Raw genomic sequence first — 19,464 nt, forward strand, 5'->3', positions numbered from 1 at the left:
CAATTAGTATATCATCAACATATAATGATATGATCACAAATTGATCCTTGGATCTTTTAATATATACACAATGATCCTCATCTATCATTGTAAAGTCATATGCCATTATGGCATTATGAAATCGTATATACCATTGTCTTGACGACTGCTTAAGGCCATATATCGACTCCCAAAGTCGACATACTTTTTCTTCTTGGCCTTTCACTATGAAACCAGCAGGTTGTTCCATATATGTTCCTTCCTCTAATTCTCCATTGAGGAAAGCAGTCTTTACATCCATTTGACGTAACTCAAGATCCATACCAAACACTATTGCCGAATTATGCGAATCAAGGTAAATCTCACTACAAAAGAAAATGTATCTTCATAATCAATTCCTTCATGTTGATTATACCTCTTTGCCACAAGGCGAGCCTTATGCTTTCTATCGAGCCATCAGCCTTTCGCTTTATTTTGAGAACCCACTTGTTCCCAATAGCTTTGCGTCCCTTTTGGAAGATCAACCGGTTCCCGAGACTTAGTTTGACTTCATTGACTCCATCTCCTCTTTCATTGCATAAATCCATTTTTCCTTCATGGGGCAATTAAGAGCCTCATTAATGTTTCTTGGCTCATCCTCATCTTGCGGAGCAATCATAAAAGTTTCCCTTTCAATGCCAAAATGTCGACGGGGAATACTTTGGCGACTTGTTCGCCGTATAGGAGATTGTACACTTTGCACATCATTCCCCATTGTGCTCCCACTTGGATGAAGTCCACTAAGGTCATTATCTTGATCCAAGGTTTCAAATAGGGAACAATCCTCCCCTATTTTGCCCTTCTTAGGAAATTCATCCACTAAGAATGTGACATCCCGTGATTCAAATTCAGTTATTCTCCCACTTTCCTGCTCACCTATGAACACATACCCAATCGAGTGTTCGAAGTATCTCATTAAAATACTTTACTTTTATCTGGGACTCAATTTCCCAAACTTGTGACAGGACTTATGAGTATAGGTAGCATAACCCATGGCTTAAGTAAACTTAAGTCCGGTTTTCTATCTGTCCATAACTCATATGGAGTGGAACTAACTGATTTAGAAGGCATCCGGTTAAGTATATAGGCAGCAGTTAACAACGCATCACTCCAAAAAGTGATATGTAAGTTAGCATGCGCCATCATGGACCTAACCATTTCCAATAGGGTTCTGTTTCTTCTCTCTGCAACACCATTTTGTTGAGGAGTATATGGAATAGACAACTGTATTTCTATTCCTTTTCACCACATAATTTTCTGAACTTATCAGATAAATATTCTCGACCTCGATCGGATCTAAATACTTTTATTTTCTTGTCTAATTGATTCTCTACCAGGTTCATAAACCTTTTGAAACAACTTATTGCTTCAGATTTATGAGAAATCAAATAGAAACAACTTATTGCTTCAGATTTATGAGAAATCAAATAGACATATCCGAATCGAGTATAATCATCTATAAAAGTGATGAAATAAACAGCCCCATGCCTTCCTCTCACATTCATTGGACCACGAGACATCGAATGGATTAAATGCAGAGGAAATTCAGCTCTTTTATCTTCTCCAAATGGTTTCCTTGTCGTTTTCCCTTCTAGGCAATGCTTACATATAAGCAAATCGACTTTTTCAATATTGCCTAACAAGCCCTTTTTGGCTAGTCTTTTCATATGTTGTTGGCCAATGTGACCAAGTCTAGCATGCTACACATTCATATCATTATTATATGAATTAGGAGACGTGATAAGGGAATAACTAACATTTGCATTGACATACTCAATATCTAATACAATGAAACCATCCAGAAAATAACCACAACCATAGTAGTTTATATCCAAATACAAATCTACACCTTTATTATGGAAGTTCATATTAAAACCTAGTCTAACCAACACTAAAACAGACACTAAATTCGACGAATCTCCGGAGCATAGGAACAAAGTGCGTCCACCACGCATATTGAGTTGGCATGTGCCAATTCCTTTCACTTCAGCTCTGGAGTTGTTTCCCACATAGATCCACTTAGTTCCGGTTGGCACTCGTCGGAATTCCACGAAGGATCCTCTATCCTTCGCTACATGGTCGTCGCTCCCGAATCTACAGTCCACAAAGGATTAGACTCAGTCAAGAATACAGAACTCGACACATAAGTAAAGTTCTGAAAAGTACAAGGGTGTTTACCTTCTTTGGCTCACGACAATTGCGAGCATAGTGACCCTTCTCGGGTCACAATTGTAACACTTCACCCTTGACATTTTCTTCACTTGAGGACGTTTTCCTCTCTTGTGTTGGTTAACTTTTGATTTCTTGCAACAATGACTTGATCCTTTGCAATCCCACATATTGAACGAATCAATACGCTTGCGCTTAGAGCTCAAAGCCCTTTCTGAGCTAGAACCAGCATTGTAAATGTCTACTTTTGACTCAAATGCCGTTAGACGGTCCTCTATTAGCTCAAGGTGGCACACAGCATCCTCAAGATCTTCCATAATATGGTCAAGAGCTTCTAGTGCTTCTTGCTTTTCCAGCACATATTGGACTTTTATGTGCCAAATTTCATAGTTGTCACCATTGAGCTTTTCACATTTGTTCAGCTCGGCAACTATGCTCTTTGTGGCTGAAGTCATTGATCTGAACACATCGACATATGCACGAATTATTAATGCCTATCATTTATGCATCCCTTTTTATATAGACCCATCATATTAATGAATAATTTCAAGTAAGGCTTCAGAATCAAAATGTCACTATGTTTCCAATCATTCTCCAAAAACCTAACTTAAAACTATCATCAATATAATTATCTTATGCAAAATCAATTCTATGAAGCTATAAAAACTTCTAAAACTACCTGACTAATTACCCACAAAGAACCAGCAGAATGAAAGCAACACATTATAGGCATCCAATAAAACAATAATGCTTTCAATTAACACCAATAACATATAAGTTGCTACAGTAACAACAATCAAATAGTAATTGTTACATTAAGTTGTCCACAAAGCACACTTAATATATATCAGCCAATACAACTAACACCAAGTCAAGACACGAATCGGGAAAGATCCTCTTTTGTTCAATTTCTTGATCTTTTCCCTTGAAACAATACAGTAATATTCATTTACAAAATCCATCACAATCTTCTTGTAGGAAGCAGCTCCGTTGACATCTCATATGCGATTCAACACATCTTGCCATTCAGGTGGAAGAGTGTTTATGAAAAATCGCACCATCTCTCGACCGTGACATTGACGACCATTCCATATGACCCGTTGAATTTTCCCGTTGACTTCAAGGACGTGATCAATTAAGTCACCTCTCTCCCATCGATGATGTTCCGCTCGCCTATCAACTTAGACAGCCTATCCTTTTACTCATCGGTAATTGCACGAATAGGTGCGCGTAATCTCAGAGGAGGCATTGTTCCTGCAACAAATGCAGAACAAATAAGGGGTCATATTATAATCCACATAGACTTAATTGAAAAAGAAACACATTCTTTTCTTTTTTTTTTTTTTTGGTCAACGGTCGTCGGTCGTCACCGGTCAATGGCGGTCAACGGTCAACGGTCAACGTCGGTCAACGGTCGTCAGCCGGCACGTGCCGCGCTCGTGCCGGGTCTCGCGCGAGTCGGGTCACCGGTCGGGTCGCTGGCCGGTGACCGTTCGGCGAACCGTCGCCGTGCGGCGACGCCATCGATGACGTCACCCTAGCGGTTATTGACCGTTGGGTGACGTCATGCTTGACGTCAAAGCACGCGCCGGTCCGCGGACCGGGCGCGTGCTGGCTCGCCGGCCGGCGGTGCGCACGCGCCGGTTCGCCGACCGGCGCGTGTTCCGCACGCGCTGGGTGACGCTGCGCTTCCGGGCTCGTCGCGCCCACGCGCAGCGGCTTCTGGCCGCGCGTGTGGGCGCGTGCGGCGTCGCCCAGCGGCGCACGACGTACCTCCAGACTCGTCTCGACGTCGCCTTTCTCCCCATCTTTTCAGAAAACAGTGTCGACATACGAAAACTCAGTAAAAAGGCCGAAGAACGCTCGGGTGTCGGGATTTTTGTCCCGATCCGTACGGCCGAAAGTTTCTTCGCGAAAACTCAATCAAAGAACATGAAATTGATCGGGAAAACGTGAACTAGGGCTCTGATACCAATGTTGGGAATGACTGATCCCCGAAAAATCGGATTCGACACCGAATCGAACCCCTAAATCAATGCGGAAGACGAAGCCCGGGAAAACACGCATCACCGATCGTAAAGCACACCACGGATTCGAGCGTACCTTGTTAGCCACATTAAGCACCAACGCTGACAAGAGGAAGAGAAACGGTCCTGTTCGATCCGATGAAGCCTTGAAGGGAAGGAAAGCGCGCCGTATGCTTACTTTGTTCTTCCTTTTTGGGAGAGAGAGCGTGAGGAGAGAAAAGACGTACATTGAATTGCAAAACGTTGTCTTCTCTCTCTCTCTCTCCTCCCTTTTATACCTTCCCCTCCACGGGCCCTATTCCGTGGGCCGGGCCTTTGGGCCCAGCATGGGCGGACGGGCCTTAAGCCCATCCCCAATTAAAACCATCAAAATTCATTTTCTTAATTCTAGACTCAGCGAACCAAACGCGAAAAATTCTTTTATTCAAATAAGTACGCCACAAGGGGAAAATGAAAGAGGTAGAAAAATTGTGATGAACTCAGACGGTATTAAATCGACCGTTGCATAAACCCGTGATAAACCTTCCTTTGTTTGCCTTGATGTTCAAGCCAAACCTCCGAATCGTGCTCGCTACTCTCTCTTTCGATCGTACTCCTTTCAGTCTTCGATCGCCACAGTTATGGGGGGTTGAATTTACGCCTTTTCTCCAATCTCTTATTGCCAAAAGATTTCGTTTCTTATGGGCAGATTCAGCTGGTTACGATCGGTGAGCGGATTCGATCGAGCATTTCAGGAGGGTCCAGTCGTTCTTCTTTTTGGTTGGTCTGTGTTCGCTAATCTCGGTTGTTGTACAGTGCCGGCGGCGGCGCTTGCTGTCTTCGGTTACTGGCCGGACGAATTCGATTGCGAATGATTTGGTTTCGGATTCGCAGAGGGCGGTTTTGCTCGCCCGGAGTAAGCTTTTCTTTTTTTCTCTCTTTTTCTTCCCCTGTGATGATGTAGTTATTGCTTAGCTCATGAATGGAAGTAGCTGAAGCTTTTCATCGATCAGCTTCGTAGCGTCGCAGGTTTATTTTACTGGGAAGAATCCTGTCGATTGTGAGACCTTGACGTGGCCATGGAGGTATCGGCGTCTTCATGCAACAGGTCTGCTTCTGTCATTTGCTACCTATGGAGCAGTCTTTCTTACTTCCCTTGATTTTTATTTTTTTATTTTCTCTCTTTCGTTTTGGTTTAAGCGGCTAATTTATTTGATTGAAGTGATTCATGAAATTCAGGTGTTGGTCTGTTCATATAATTTCAGGTTCTCATCCCTACCCCAAAAGAAGCTACTACGATATTCTTGGTGTTTTGGAGGACGCCAGACGCGATGAGATTAAGAAGGCTTTTCATGTGGTGGGTAGATCTTATGTACTAAATGTAGTCGAGGGAAACTAATGGGAATCACAGTGGTTTTTAACCAATTCATATTATGAGATTGTGGGTAGGATGGACTTTGGCCTTAGCTTAAAGCATGAAAATATTCGATTGAGGAGGCAAATAGGGGCTTGGAAAATTCGACCTCAGGATCTCCTAGTTCTAGTATCATGTGAAAATTTGTGGGACCACTGCTAATAATTCTAAAAACTTAAGCTTTTAAATGAAAGCTTGATTTATTATTAAATATTCTAACATATACCATTGCATTGAGAATGCTTTTTCTTTGATACACTAGTTTAAGTTATGACGAACACCATTTTAACAAATGATGCGCTCACAAAAAGACAAAAAGAGATGGGTTTCCAGGGTACTACAATTCTTGTTATGTGTGGAGCTAGTTCTTCATCTGCTTCTATGCACATAAGATGCTTTAGAATTGAAATTTATTCCACTGAGTTATGGCCAATCATTGCAAATATAGTGTTAGAACATAGGTCTGCTAATGCTATAATTTGATTAGTCGAGCTTAAGAATATTATTGTGCTGAGAAATTGATTTTGGGCTTGTCAATGTTGCCGGTGACTATAAATAGTTACAATTACAGCTTGTGACATGGAGTACTTTTGTGAATTTTGAAGAAGTTCTTTAATGCTAAAACTCTTTCAGGCAATTTTGACCCAAAAACGTGTTTGGTAAACTTGTTCCAGAAATAAAAAAGAACCGAAACACGTTTGGTAAATTTATGTTTTTTTTTTGTTTATTTTAATCTTTTAATATTTTTATTTTTTTTTTCCTTTTTTTTTTCTTCTTTTGGCCGGTCGCCGGCCTTAGCCATGGCCGCGACCGCGACGAGGGCCGGTGGCCTCGCCTAGCCACAGCAAGGCTCGCCGGCCCCGGCGAGGCCGCTCGCCCAGCCACGGCAAGGCCGAGTGTCGCCGATGGCCGGGCGGCGAGGCCAGCCATTGGCTGGCGACGCTCGGCCTCGCCGTGCCACCGCCGGGCTACGCCGACCTGGCGGTGGTTTGGCGAGGCTGAGCCTCGCCGGGGGCCGGCGACGCTCCAGCGAGGTTGCTGGCTCTCGATGGCGTCGCCGGCCCTCGACGGCCGGTCCGGTGACCGGCCAAAGAAAAAAGAAGAAGAAAAGAAGAAAAAAAAGAGAAGAAAAAGATAGGAGACAGAAAATTTGTTCTTAAAAATTGTTCTAGAAACAAGAAACAAGTTTTTTTTGTTTCTTGTTTCTGTTTCAAATGTGTTCCCAGGAAAAAAAAAATACAGATTTGAAATAAAAACGCAAACAAACGCGTTTTTATTATTTTTTGTTCCCGGGAACAAAAAAACAGAATTTTTGTTCATAAACAGAAAAAAAGAACACAACCTAAATTTCAGTATTCTGCAAGAATTATGTAATATGAATTTTGAAAGAGTTCATGGAAAGAACAAATGACTTGTCTGGAGGAATAATTTGAGATCTACTACAAAGGTTTAACTATTATCCTTACTTCCAAAAGTCAATGTGACAACGGTATGATAATAAGTGGTTCTTTGTTAATGTACCTGAACTGAACACTGACATCTTAACATATAATGAGCAGTGAGCGGTTCTTTGTTACTTTTGCTTTGTGGAGGTCAGGCTGATGTTAATAAGTAGATCACATATTCTAGTTGATCATACAAGTTTCAACCAGAAAGAAAATAAGAGAAGTACAACAAGAGTCTCCTGCAGCTTCTCCGTCAACTCCTTCCCTTTATGTTAGAGAATATAGTGGATATTCCTTATATCCAAGTACCACAGCCACTTTGATTAATGTAACTGAACTTCTTCAATAAATTGTTTTTGCCATGGCACCTCTTTAGTTGTTATGTGCATCCTATATCTGATTCTGTTTCTTGGCTTGTATGCCATGCAGCTTGCAAAGAAGTACCATCCTGATGCACATAATAATGATCCTTCTGCAAAGAGGAAATTTCAAAAGATAAGAGATGCTTATTAGATGCCAGTGGAGGAAAACTTTTTCACAGATTTTCACTTGTTGTTTGGATGTCTGATACGTTGGGGGTGACAATTCTTCTTTCTTGCCTTTTCAACTAATCTCAGACTTTGCAAAGTCCTGGAAAAAGAGCTGAGTATGACAGGGAAAAATCTCTCGCTCTTTCTACTTTCAACTGAATGACATGGTGAACTTAGCATCTGAAAGCATAGCTGCATTCATAAGAGCGTGTTTTGCTCATTGTGCCGTCTACATTAATTTAATGAAGAAACACCATAGAAGTTCAGAAATGTTGAATATGGTGAAGGAGATGCTGAGGGGTTTCCAGGTTATTATGAAAGGTATTTCTCTAGTTCATTCCACAAGATCTTTTCTTGCACTGCTTGTCATTATCTTCCAATCTTCTGATCCACGGTATTTAGCTAAAGGAAACATTTGGTGTCATATCAGAAATTTTGGGACAAGATGGATCGATTTGCATCTGATGTTGAGGTTCACAGTTATACTCTGGTCTTCTTTGTTTATGAGCTAATATTACTTGGATTTCCGCCCTTTATCTTGTTTGCTTAATGAGATAATATTGTAGGATTAATGCCACGTTATGTTGAAAATTTATTGGTGGAACTGATACTTTCTTTCCTCGAAGCTGTAGAAGGGTGCACAAAGATGTTTCCTTTGACGCATGTCTTCCTTGTGATACTTGTTGGTTAGTAGAGTTCAGTATTTTTTTATCACTGGTTACGGTACATGTGACAGTACATCCTTCTACCTCTTGTTTCTGCAATGTCTCTTGGAGATCGAATTGATTATATATGTAGCTTTAGATGCTAAAAGTGTGATCAATTTATGCTCACTGGTACTTTGCTGCTCTGGTCCTGTTTGCTTGCTAAAGGTTTGTCAACCAATGTGTGATTAGTTTTTGCACCTTTTGAAGGGTTTTGGCTTGTCCATGTAGAACTTAAAAGTATGATCACGGATAGTTTATTATATATGAGAAACAAGATTTACAATTGATCAAGGTGGCTGCTAAGAATTGGCAAATATTGAGGTGCCTGGAAAGTGTAGGGCAATTATACCTCTAATGAGAGTTAACTTTACTGTGATTTTTTTTTGTTAAAATCATTGGCTGTACATAACCATATGAAAATCCCAGTTACTGATCTTTGATTTTGCTTATGATATCCTTTGATTTTTTATGAGTTACTTTGCAGGGTTTTTCTTTTAGTACATTTCCTGTGGCAAAATCATGACGATATGTCTACATGATAATTGCAGATGGGTGGGGTTATTCACCTGCTGTCGAGGTGAGAGTATGTCCAACTTGCAGAGGCATTGGGAGGGTAAGAGCTTTCATGAGCTCTGCAATTATGCTGATTAATTGTTGAGATCTTCTGAACCGTTTGCTCACCAGGATAATTCTGTGATTCATCAGAAGTTTGACGGACCATCACATAGTATATATGACATGCACTTTGGTCTTCCTTGCTATTAGGTAAAAATTTCCCCATTTACTACAATGACATGCACTACCTGTAAAGGCTCGAAGACAGTTGTCAATGTTTAACATCATTTCTCATGTACCAGCTTTAATTTCAGTTTTCTTGGTGAAGCTTCTAATACTTAGTAACTTTGGGTAGGAGCAATGCATTTCTTGTGGAGCATCAGGAGTTCTTGAAGGCACTAAGGAAATTAAAGTTACAATTCCTTCACGTAGGTCGGAGTTATTGATCTCTGACAGAGTTTTGCAGTTTTTGTGTTCGATGCATCCTTTCTGTGAAGATGTAAAATGATGAATAAGGCTAACTCGGTTGAGACTTGAGATCTGGGAGAATGAACAGGTTGTGCATGCTCATTTTATGGCTTTATGGCCTCAGTTCTTTATGTTATATGCACGTGACGTCTGTGAATATTGTTATTACTGTCAAAACATGCTTCTGTAGGATTCACTGCTTTAATATTCTGGTTTGAGTGTAAATTAGAAGCACATGGGTTCAGGTGTGTTGTTAAACCTATATTTTTCGATCTACCTTTCTCCGACGATTGCAACATTCAGGGGGATGACTACTCAAGTTCTGCTACTCCCATTTTCTTCCTACAATGTTATACACTACTCATGGTTGATTCTGGGATGGTCTCAAAGCATTTTCCCTCTGTAAGGAAATAATTTCTTGTTGACACTGCAAGGCTTTTACTGCTCCATGTGGTGGCTGCAGGAGAAATAACACCAGTAAAATGCAATGTGATGTGTGTCTGAAATATGAATCATGTCCCGCACAAGTTGTCTGGTCAGGGCAAAAGACAGCTTAAGCATTAAGGATCTTTTTTGTCACCATCATGTGGCTTCAGTAGCATCATGATACTTGTCTGTATCATTTAGTGCTAGTGAACATGCAAAGTTTATTATCACAGGAGTTTGCTTTATCTCAAGCATCACGATGCTTTTTCCCAAAATGAGAGCATGACTAGCTTATACTTTTCAATATTTATTATTCATTTGGATATCTTCATCTTACGCATAATTAACCCAAATACTGTACAAATTCTCTCTCTGTCTCTGTCTCTCTCACTGTACACTCATGCTGGTGTTCTGAAAGTTAGGGTGTCAGAACATTTAATATCAAACAATGTGTTAATATAACAGTTTACGCTTTTATATAAGTTGACTAGGATCCCTTATTACGACATGGTGAGCAGAATGTCTGTTATTTTCCAGGCCTCTTATTAGCCTCCTTGGCTGACTCTTAACCTACCATGTGAGGAAGTGTAAGAATATTTGAATGTTAAAAAGTGCCACCATAGAAAAGCTTTTCTGATATCTTAAGTTTTTCAGAAAAGTTGCCATTTCTGCATTTTGCAAGTCTAGAGAGCTGACTTGTTAATTTATTTATTGTGCATGAGTGAAATGGTGCAACATGACCATCTTCATATGTCATAATGTGTTTTCCTAATTTGGTAACATAGCCTTTATCTTTTCTCTTGGGATACGGCTTGTTTTGAGGACATCTTCATTTATGACCAATGTTCGTAAAACAAACATGTCTACAACACATATTGTCTCAGGTGACTTCAGAGGGCTGACAGGGTAAATCAATGCAGTTGGGACATATGACATAGATCCTCATGTCATGAGCATGGATTGCCTTTATTAAAGAACAAAACTGTATCTGATGTATCTTCAGTGGATAACCTGATATTGGATTGCCTTTATTAAAGAACAAAACTGTATCTGATGTATCTTCAGTGGATAACCTGATATCTTCCATTCCTGAATGGAGTAGGTGTGGATTTGGGACATACAATTCGCATGCTAGAAGCTGGTAATGCTGGAGCTCATGGGAGTCAATCTGGCAACTTATTCATCAAATTAAAGGCATGATGCCCTCTTCTTTTCTGGTTGTATGGTAATAATGATATTAAGGACAACTTTGATCCCGCTCAATGGTAGAAGCTTTATTCTGCTGTTGTTGGAGCTTTCCTGTGTAGCTTTATAGTATCGTTTCTCCATTTGAAGTCTGTCATATGATTTATCTGGAATTTGTCCCAGAAACTGTTACTACCATCAAAGAATTTTGGTTGTGATAGTGGAACATTTCGAAGTCTTGCATTACATAAGCGGTCACCTGCATCACTGTTAGATTGCCAACCAAATGTGCATGTAACTAGTAACTGTGCTCACGCAGGCGGCTGAAGATCGTACCTTTACCAGATGTGGTGAAGATATATATGTGGTCTCAGAAATTAGCCGTACAAGTGAGAACAAAACTATTGAGCATATTATGTTTTGCCTCTTGTTCCACTTATAAGAAAGTTCCCCCACCTAGCTTTAGCTCTTGCCATATCTGAAATCCTGTTTGTGTTTAGGTTAGTAATTCCTCTAATCTATCTTGATAGTTGTAAATTAATTGATATTAGCTTTAATTATTATGGCATACACTGAAATTAATATGTCAGGCTGAAATTATTCTTAGACACAGCATTGCTGCAGGATTCCAAATTCATGTCGATCCTGGAGATCTATATGTGCGAATTTAGATTAAATTCCCCAGTTATGTTATTTATTAGTTTTTTGTCTGTTTTCAAAATCATCAGAGTTTGATTGAGTTTCCTCCTCCTCCTCCTCCTCTTCCTGGTCCTTGCTTATGCATAATTGGTCTGGTCAATATGCATTTGTGGCTAGTATACATTTGAGTTGCATTTATGGATGATTTGTAGATGGAGTTTCTACTTCTCATGGAGGCACATTGCACATGTAATGGTATTACATTAACTTCAATTCTTAAAAATGAATGAATCTAAATCCTTTGTCATTGGACTACGACAATCTTCCCTTTAAAGTCGGGGTCCATCTTCGTAAATGTCAACAAGTATCACATTTATAGTAGGAGTTCCTTTCTCGTTATGCAATATTTGATTGTTTCCAGAAAAGGAACAGTTAGGCCACTCCATCTCTGTTAGCCATTTGTTAGCTTGGACAGAGAATTTTATTAGCCAAGATAATGAGAGATTTGATCAGGAATACTTACTTCCAGTATTGTTTTTTGATTGTTATCAAGACATTAGGCATTGGTTGTTTGGCTGTCAAAATTTGATGCAATGTATTTACTTTCTATAACTGGTTACTTTTCAGTGAGATGAATGAAATACAACATGCAGTTTTAGAAGAATTTGATAAAGAAGGAAATTGATATGTCCTCTTCTTCTTTTTTATGATGGCATCTAGTTTGCATATATGCTTTTGTCCTTTATGTTTATTTTTATTATCTGATTCTTGTGATGGTTATATCAACAGTTTATGCTTAATGACATTTATGGGTTCTTGTCATTAATGGGTGGATCAATCACCTTTGAAACCAAATTATATGTTGTCATGATCTGAATTGATCATTATTCTTTTAGTTTCATGTTTGATTCTTTCCTTTTGTTTGGGTTTTACTTTGCTTCTCAGCAGATCTTTCTCTGAGGAGTGGTGGTTATGTTGTTTTCCTAAATGGACATAGAAATATGATTTTTTTTTGTGCCACTGCCAGGTGCAGCACCATCTGATCATTGCAGTCGGGGGTGATAGCACTTGGCTCTCATTCTCTTGCATTTGGGACACCTCTGGATTAATAGGGTGAAGCAACCACCAAGAATATCATGCTGTTTCTGAAATTGATGGGAGGGTGTAGTAGGAACCATCTAGATTGCATCTGATGGTTACTTTAACATGTTTTCCACCTAGACCAATCAAAAAATGTTTCTTACACTTGGACGATATCGAAAAATATCTTAAAATTCTGGCAGGTCTACCTGATGCTTTCTGTGGTAGAAAGAGGGGAGGAAAGTATAGGGTGGGTGGTGAGCATCATAAATTTTTCCTCCAAAACCTTCTCATGGAAGATTCAAATTCTTCCAAGATTTCATATACCCCCCTTTCATTTTCTTCCCCTGTATTCTCTCCCAAACAAAGCCTGAGTGTCTGACGTAATCATATATCTAGACCACGTAGACCAAAACCATCTAAACCGTTGATCTGGTGGTTCTGATAGTGAGACCTACATAATTAATGGTTGAGATGATATCTGTACATGGTATAGACTGTCTAATGACTTTCCTGACATAGGCATAACTGTTTTGGTTTTTCGCAGTCTGTTAGTTGGCATTTGTGTTTCTAGAAGGTGCTATTCTTACATTGACACCTCAAGTGGTTTGGACTTTGGTGCATTTGGATTGCACATGCGTGCTTTCCATTCTTCGTGTTTATAATTTTCTATCAGAAAAAGGGAATGTTCATTTAATACAACCTTTTAAATAGTTAATTGTTGCTACTCCTGATTATGATAGAGATCCTGAAATGGATAACAGTCTTTATCAGCAGCTATATACTGGTTGAAAATACAGTCGGGCACAATGCTCAAGATGCCTCCGGTCCTGTGGATCCTCATGCTCCTGCTCATATATGGAATTTGCAGTCAGATTGGCTCAGATGATAGCTCAGAGTGAAACTAGTTCTGTGGGAGGATTCCCCCAGATTATGCTCTTAGGTTGAGTTACTTTAATAGAGGAGATCATTTTTTTTTTTTTTTTTTTTTTTTTTTGGGAGGTGATCACAGTTGCTACAAGTTCATCAAAGCCATTCTTTTGCTCCCGAACTCCCTTATTTTTTTAGGGTATATTAGTGTACAGAAATTACTTATCCTTGATAAAGCTCATATTCTTTTGCACTTACCGTTCCTTCCTTGAAAACTTTCTGTTGGGCTATTATTATTTTTTTGAGAAATCTTAATTAGCAGGATAAATTGCAGAATAATGTTGTCTTTTCTGTGTACTTAAGTTCTTATATAGTCAGGAAAGGAAACAGGTGGAGGATACTGTTAATTATAATCGTGTAACCGCGTTGGAGTACAGAGCAACTATACTGTGTAATAGGCAGCCTAGAAATGGTTATGTAGGCATTAAAAAAATAAGAATTGGGAAAGGTAAGACATTGATATGAAAGATGGGCATATCAGTCGGACACCTTGTGTTTGGACAGATGATCTACTCCCCATCTCAGAATCTCTTTGATACACCCTATTAAGAAAGTACAGTTGTGTTTACCGTGCATTTTTTTCCATAAAAGAATTCAACTATACAGAAGCTAACTAGGAATGCATCAATATGTCTATTTGGCGGAAGTGAGCGACTATCGCCAGTGTTGGACTAATCTTTCGCAACCAGTGGAGTGTCCACGTCATTCTACTACCAAAACACGGTGTTGTGGGATTGAGTTTCCTATGGAAAAACTGTGGGACTTATAATTTTAGGCTGCTTGTTGCCTATTTGTTTTTTCTTCTTGCGAGGTGTAAACCATTTTGAGTTGCATTTGGTAACCTGCATATGCAGCTGATTAGTATAAAAGTCGTCCTCCCCAGCATTTGAGGCCATCGCAAGTCTTGGATAAGATAACCTTGAAGACCGACCTCAAAAGGATGGTTAGGCTAACTCTAACCTATCCAATAAATTAAATAAATTGAAAGCCAGTTCATCTTCTCACTTTTCAACAAGTGAAATTTCCTGATGCAATTTCAGTTGACGGTGAATTCCATGTTTAGTGAGGTGGCTGCTGAAGCTCATTGTCTTCATTGTCAATAGTTTTCTGACGTTGAAGGTTATAATTTTGTCATTAAGATCTGCTCTCTTTCCCTTCAGCTGCTGATGTCATATATCCGTTCAATGCTTCTGCATCGAGAAACTGGTTAACTGGACAATGGAAGGGAGTAAACTATATGAGCCATATAATACATGCTATTGCCTGAGAAACCCTCACCTTGGGCTTCACAGCGCAACCTGTTAAATAATGAACAACTAAAGAAGTAAGAAAAGGATTTTGGAGAATAGCGTCATGAATCTTGATTCGAGCTTCCGCTTGAGGTACCAGCAATCGCCTAGCTAATTTGCCATTGTCATCTGTTCTCACTGATTGGCGTTATCAATGAAGCTTCATTGTCAGCTGTGTAGCCTGTAGCCGTTCTTATAAATTATCATGTTAGAATGCAGGTCATAGATGATTGATAGTTACTGGTTTAGAGATATTAAAAAAGGCCCTTCGTTTCCTTGCTCAAGTTATTTGATGTCAGTAATCGACTCCGATCAAAGATTGAGCAGGGGGAAGAACAATGCCCGGAGACTGAGCAAGAGCATCGTCCAGTGTGGCTCCAACAATGTCATCCACGTCATCGTATTTGCATTGATTTGTATCTTCTTGGTTTACATCTAATACAAAATCTCTGGACAACGAGGAGTTGGCGGTCAATACTTTGTTAGACGTATTCTCTAGAGATCACTCTAGATGGAATTGTACTGGACATCCCTTTTTTTAGCTTGCTGAAACCATGGTACTTCTGCTTGCTGATTTGAGCTTTGTCTAGCGTACAGGCCAGATGTCATTTTTAACACTCTTATGGCTATGTTAGGTCATGCGTTTTTATGCTCCATCACATCAACTACCTCATGGGAAGCACTGATTTGGAGATATCGGCTCTTCGAAATTGTGCAAAGGGTCGCGTGAACACAAGTCTAATGATCGAAACATCTTTGGAATGATTGCTTTGAATCTGGCATGAGCATAAATTACTACTGAAAGCTTCCAGATGCACGAATCCATTGAAGAAACATCATAGGTATTGAACTTCAGTCAATCACGTGCCAAATTGATTCGGAATACTATAATAGTTTGACATGGCATATCATGACCTTGTCATCTCTTAAGCCAATCTTAAGGGTCGGATGAAGCCACAACGATCCATTTTATCTGGGTTAAAATTACAAAAATGCAAAAATGCAGTTGTTTTCAGGTAGTTAATTAATCACTGGGAAAAAAAGTGATACAGTGCATATCATCCTTGTAAGAGAAATAAAAGAGAGAACTACTTACACAATCTGCTATGGAAAGACCAAAATGTCAATAAGGGAAGCATCGGAGATCGACTAGCTCTTCCAGACTAGCCCTTCCAATTTTATGTTGTCCCACGGGCCTATCATGATCGACCTTTGTGCCGATATCTCTTAAGACACTCGTTGCATGCTTGGACGATGCTCCGGTTTTGCGCTCAGGCATGTAAATGCCATCCTTACAATGAAAGCCACTTGACCTAGTGTGTCACCATGTGGGTATAGAATTCTTTGATCTAGAGCTTGTTTCAGGAGCCAACATGAAGCTGTTAAATTGCTTGATGATGAAGAAGCTGAGGATGTGAGAGACGATATGAGACCGCCTGGATGTCTACCCATGATTATTTCCGATATCACCACTCTAAAGTTATAAACATCACATTTTTCCTTCACCTCCATTGTGTATGCGAGCTCCGCAAAGGGAAAACAACATTTTTTTTTCTATTTCTTATTAATTCGATCTTTTTTGGGCCAAAATCTTAGTAAGGCAATTTAATTGACTGTTTTTATTGAAGAAATCAACTTACTTGGAGCTGCATATCCAAAAGTGCCTGCAAAGGAAGTCTAATTGAATGAATAAGGTTCTAGAACCTTAGCCGTGCCAAAATTAGAGATGTGAGCTTCGTACTCTTCATCCAGTAAAATGTTCTTGCTCGACACGTCTCGATGAATTATAGGAGAGCATTCATGGTGCATGTAGGACAAAGCATAAGCCACACCTTTAACAACATTCACTCTCTCATTCTAGTCAAATGTTGTTATCCTCTCTTCATTGCTCAATACATTTTTCAAGCTACCACATTCCAAGAACTTGTACACCAAAAATGAATATTGAGAACTCCGGCAAAAACTGTAGAACTTGATAATATTATGATTTCGAGCTTCAGTTAAAGCATGAATCTCCCTTTCAAATGCTTTTTGACTAGCGATTTTGACTTTCATTACTTCCTTAAATTTCTTTACTACAACAGTCTCACCTGTTTGCAACTAGGCCCTGTAAACACTTCCATGTCCTCCCACACCGATGCAATATTTGGCATCAAACTCCTCCGTGGCTTCAATAATGCTCTTATAGACTGCATTTCTATCAAAGCTTAATATTGGCCACAAGTTTTCATTGCTTCCATTGTTTCAACTAGTCTTTGTTTTCCTTAATCTTCAGCATACTATACTTGAAATATTACAGCAAGAAGCAACAAAAGTAGGCAACCTAAAGTAGGAATGAAAATTAGCAGCAACTTTTTGTTTTTGTTCTTGCCTTTGGACGTTGTTGTTGTACAAGGGTTCAAACTAGCAATAACTCCACACAAGCCTTTGTTCCCTCTCACAACTTCAATTGTAGCATTATGAAAGGCAAGAATGTTTGGTAAAGGACCCTCTAACTCATTGTATGATATGTCATGGGATGTCAAGCTTACCATATCACCAAAGGTTGACTCAATTAAACCTGAAAGCTAATTGTATGAGAGATTGAGTATTTCCAATCTATACAGTTGTTGAAGTTGTCTGGGTATTACTCTCGTAAGCAAATTTTGACTTAGATCAAGAATTTGAAGAGACCATAGATCGCAGAACTCCATAGGAATACTGTTTCCAAGATTATTCCTGCTTAAACTCAAGAACTGAAGGTTGCAGCACTCCTCAATTTCTGTATGAATTGATCCACTCAAGTTGTTTCTTGCAATTTCGAGTTTCTGCAGATTGGGCAACGCTCCAAGTTCTTGAGGGATGTGGCCTTCAAAACGGTTGCAGTCTAATGAAAGCTCTAGTAGCAACTTCAATTTTCCTAGGTCTTTAGGAATTTCCCCAACAATAACATTCGAAGAGAGGACAAGTTTGTGCAATTGATTCATATTTCCAAGTTGAGGCGGTATGTTTTCAGAGATTTTATTGTTGGAGATTATCAAGCTCTATAAATTTCTACATTCAACCAATGTTGGTGGGAGCACACCGTAAAATTCATTGTTGCTCAACTCAAAGTAATCCAAGTTAGGGTACACACCTAGCGCATCAGTTAGGTTTTCCTTGAGCAAGTTGTTTTGGAACCTAAGTCTATACAAACTTGAACAATTTTTCAGGGTTCTTAGGATAGTCCCAGTGAAGTGATTGTTAAAAGCACTAAAATTTACAAGAGTTTGGCCACTGCATATTTGTTGTGGCAATTGGCCAACAAAGTCGTTATTAGATAACCGTAGGAGTGCGAGGAATGTGAGATTATTTATCCCAGTGCGAAGAAAGCCCGCCAGATTATTCACACGTAGACTTAACTGAATGAGCTTGCTTAAGTTTCGTATGCTGGAAGGAATAGAGCCAGAGGTATTGTTCTCGTCGAGGAGTAAGGCAGCCAAATTTCCCAACTTTCCTATTAAATCAGCTCTAGAGCCACTGAAGTTATTATCAGACAGAATGAGTGTCAAGAGAGACGTAAGGTTTCCAGTTTCTTGAGGGATAGGACCAGAAAGCTTATTACGTGAAAACTCAAGAACTTGTAAAGATCGCAATGACCCAAGTTGAGTTGGAATGTTCCTGAGAGGTTATTTTGAGACAAGTCCAGATGAGCAAGCTTGGCAAGATTAGCCGTGCTTGGAGGGATGTTTCTGAAGAGCGAGTTGTTGGCAAGCTCTAGAGCGACCAAGTTAGGTAACCAGCAGAAATTGAGATGATGAAGCGTACCACGTATGGCAGAATTTGAAAGGTTCAAGCTCACTATGCTGCCGAGAGGATCACAATCGATTCCATGCCACAAACAAGGGTTGCTTCCGTTCCATGAAGACAAAGCGCAGTGGCTCTGGCTGTCTAGCGCAGACTTCCAAGTTAGGAGTGCCTCCAGTTCCTCATTTACCGTTTGTTTACCAGCACCGGCAAGGGCCACCAGAGAAGAGCTTCGAGATGAAGCAAGACGAGGCATTTCTTGCGCGAGCATGAGGAGGACACGAGCGAGGAACAACATGGAGGGTTGTTTCTGAGATGAGGCCATGGCAGGTCGTTTAGGTTATTTGGGGTAGGTTTTTCTTTGCTTCTTGCATGAGCATGAGTACAACCGAGACGTAGTTAAAGAAGAAAATGAGGATCATCAAGTCCACAACCAAGTCTATAATCTTGGCGATGTTCCCTCCTCCTCGTTACGAAGGTTTTCCATTCCTCTACAAAAACTCGAAACATCCCAATGCCCATGTCGGTTTGATTCGGGAGATAATTCTCACACCTATAAAAGCTCACCACCTGTTCTGGTTACGAGGGGTGCGTTTGGTAATGTTTTTGTTCCGGAGAACAATTTTTGAGTATAAGAATGCGCTTGGTAACTGCAAAAAATTTATACTCCAGGAATAGAAATGCATTTGGTAAACTTATATAATTTTATTGTTTCTTTTAATTTTTAAATATTTTTATTACATTTCCTTTTTTTCTTCTTTATTCTTTATTTTTTATTTTTTATTTTTATTTTCCTTCTTTCTCTTTGTGGCTGGTTGTCGGCCACGACGGTGATCAG

At 39.7% G+C, this 19,464-nt stretch overlaps 1 long non-coding RNA gene across 4 annotated transcripts; it reads left to right on the forward strand.

Annotated features, from left to right (window-relative positions):
* The first annotated feature begins 4,690 nt into the window (after positions 1-4,690).
* Positions 4,691-13,546, forward strand: LOC120294772. 4 transcript variants are annotated; one of them, XR_005552067.1, is made up of 7 exons: positions 4,691-4,921; positions 5,010-5,109; positions 5,207-5,301; positions 5,459-5,550; positions 7,482-8,902; positions 8,974-9,054; positions 9,200-13,546. It is a non-coding gene; the product is annotated as an uncharacterized LOC120294772 (long non-coding RNA). The 4 variants fall into 4 exon arrangements; XR_005552068.1 differs by having other exon boundaries at positions 4,691-5,301; positions 7,482-7,903; positions 8,838-8,902; XR_005552066.1 differs by having other exon boundaries at positions 5,010-5,301.
* The last annotated feature ends 5,918 nt before the right edge of the window (positions 13,547-19,464 follow it).

Source organism: Eucalyptus grandis, chromosome 6 (assembly GCF_016545825.1).
Source record: "Eucalyptus grandis isolate ANBG69807.140 chromosome 6, ASM1654582v1, whole genome shotgun sequence".
NCBI classification, from domain to species: domain Eukaryota; kingdom Viridiplantae; phylum Streptophyta; class Magnoliopsida; order Myrtales; family Myrtaceae; genus Eucalyptus; species Eucalyptus grandis.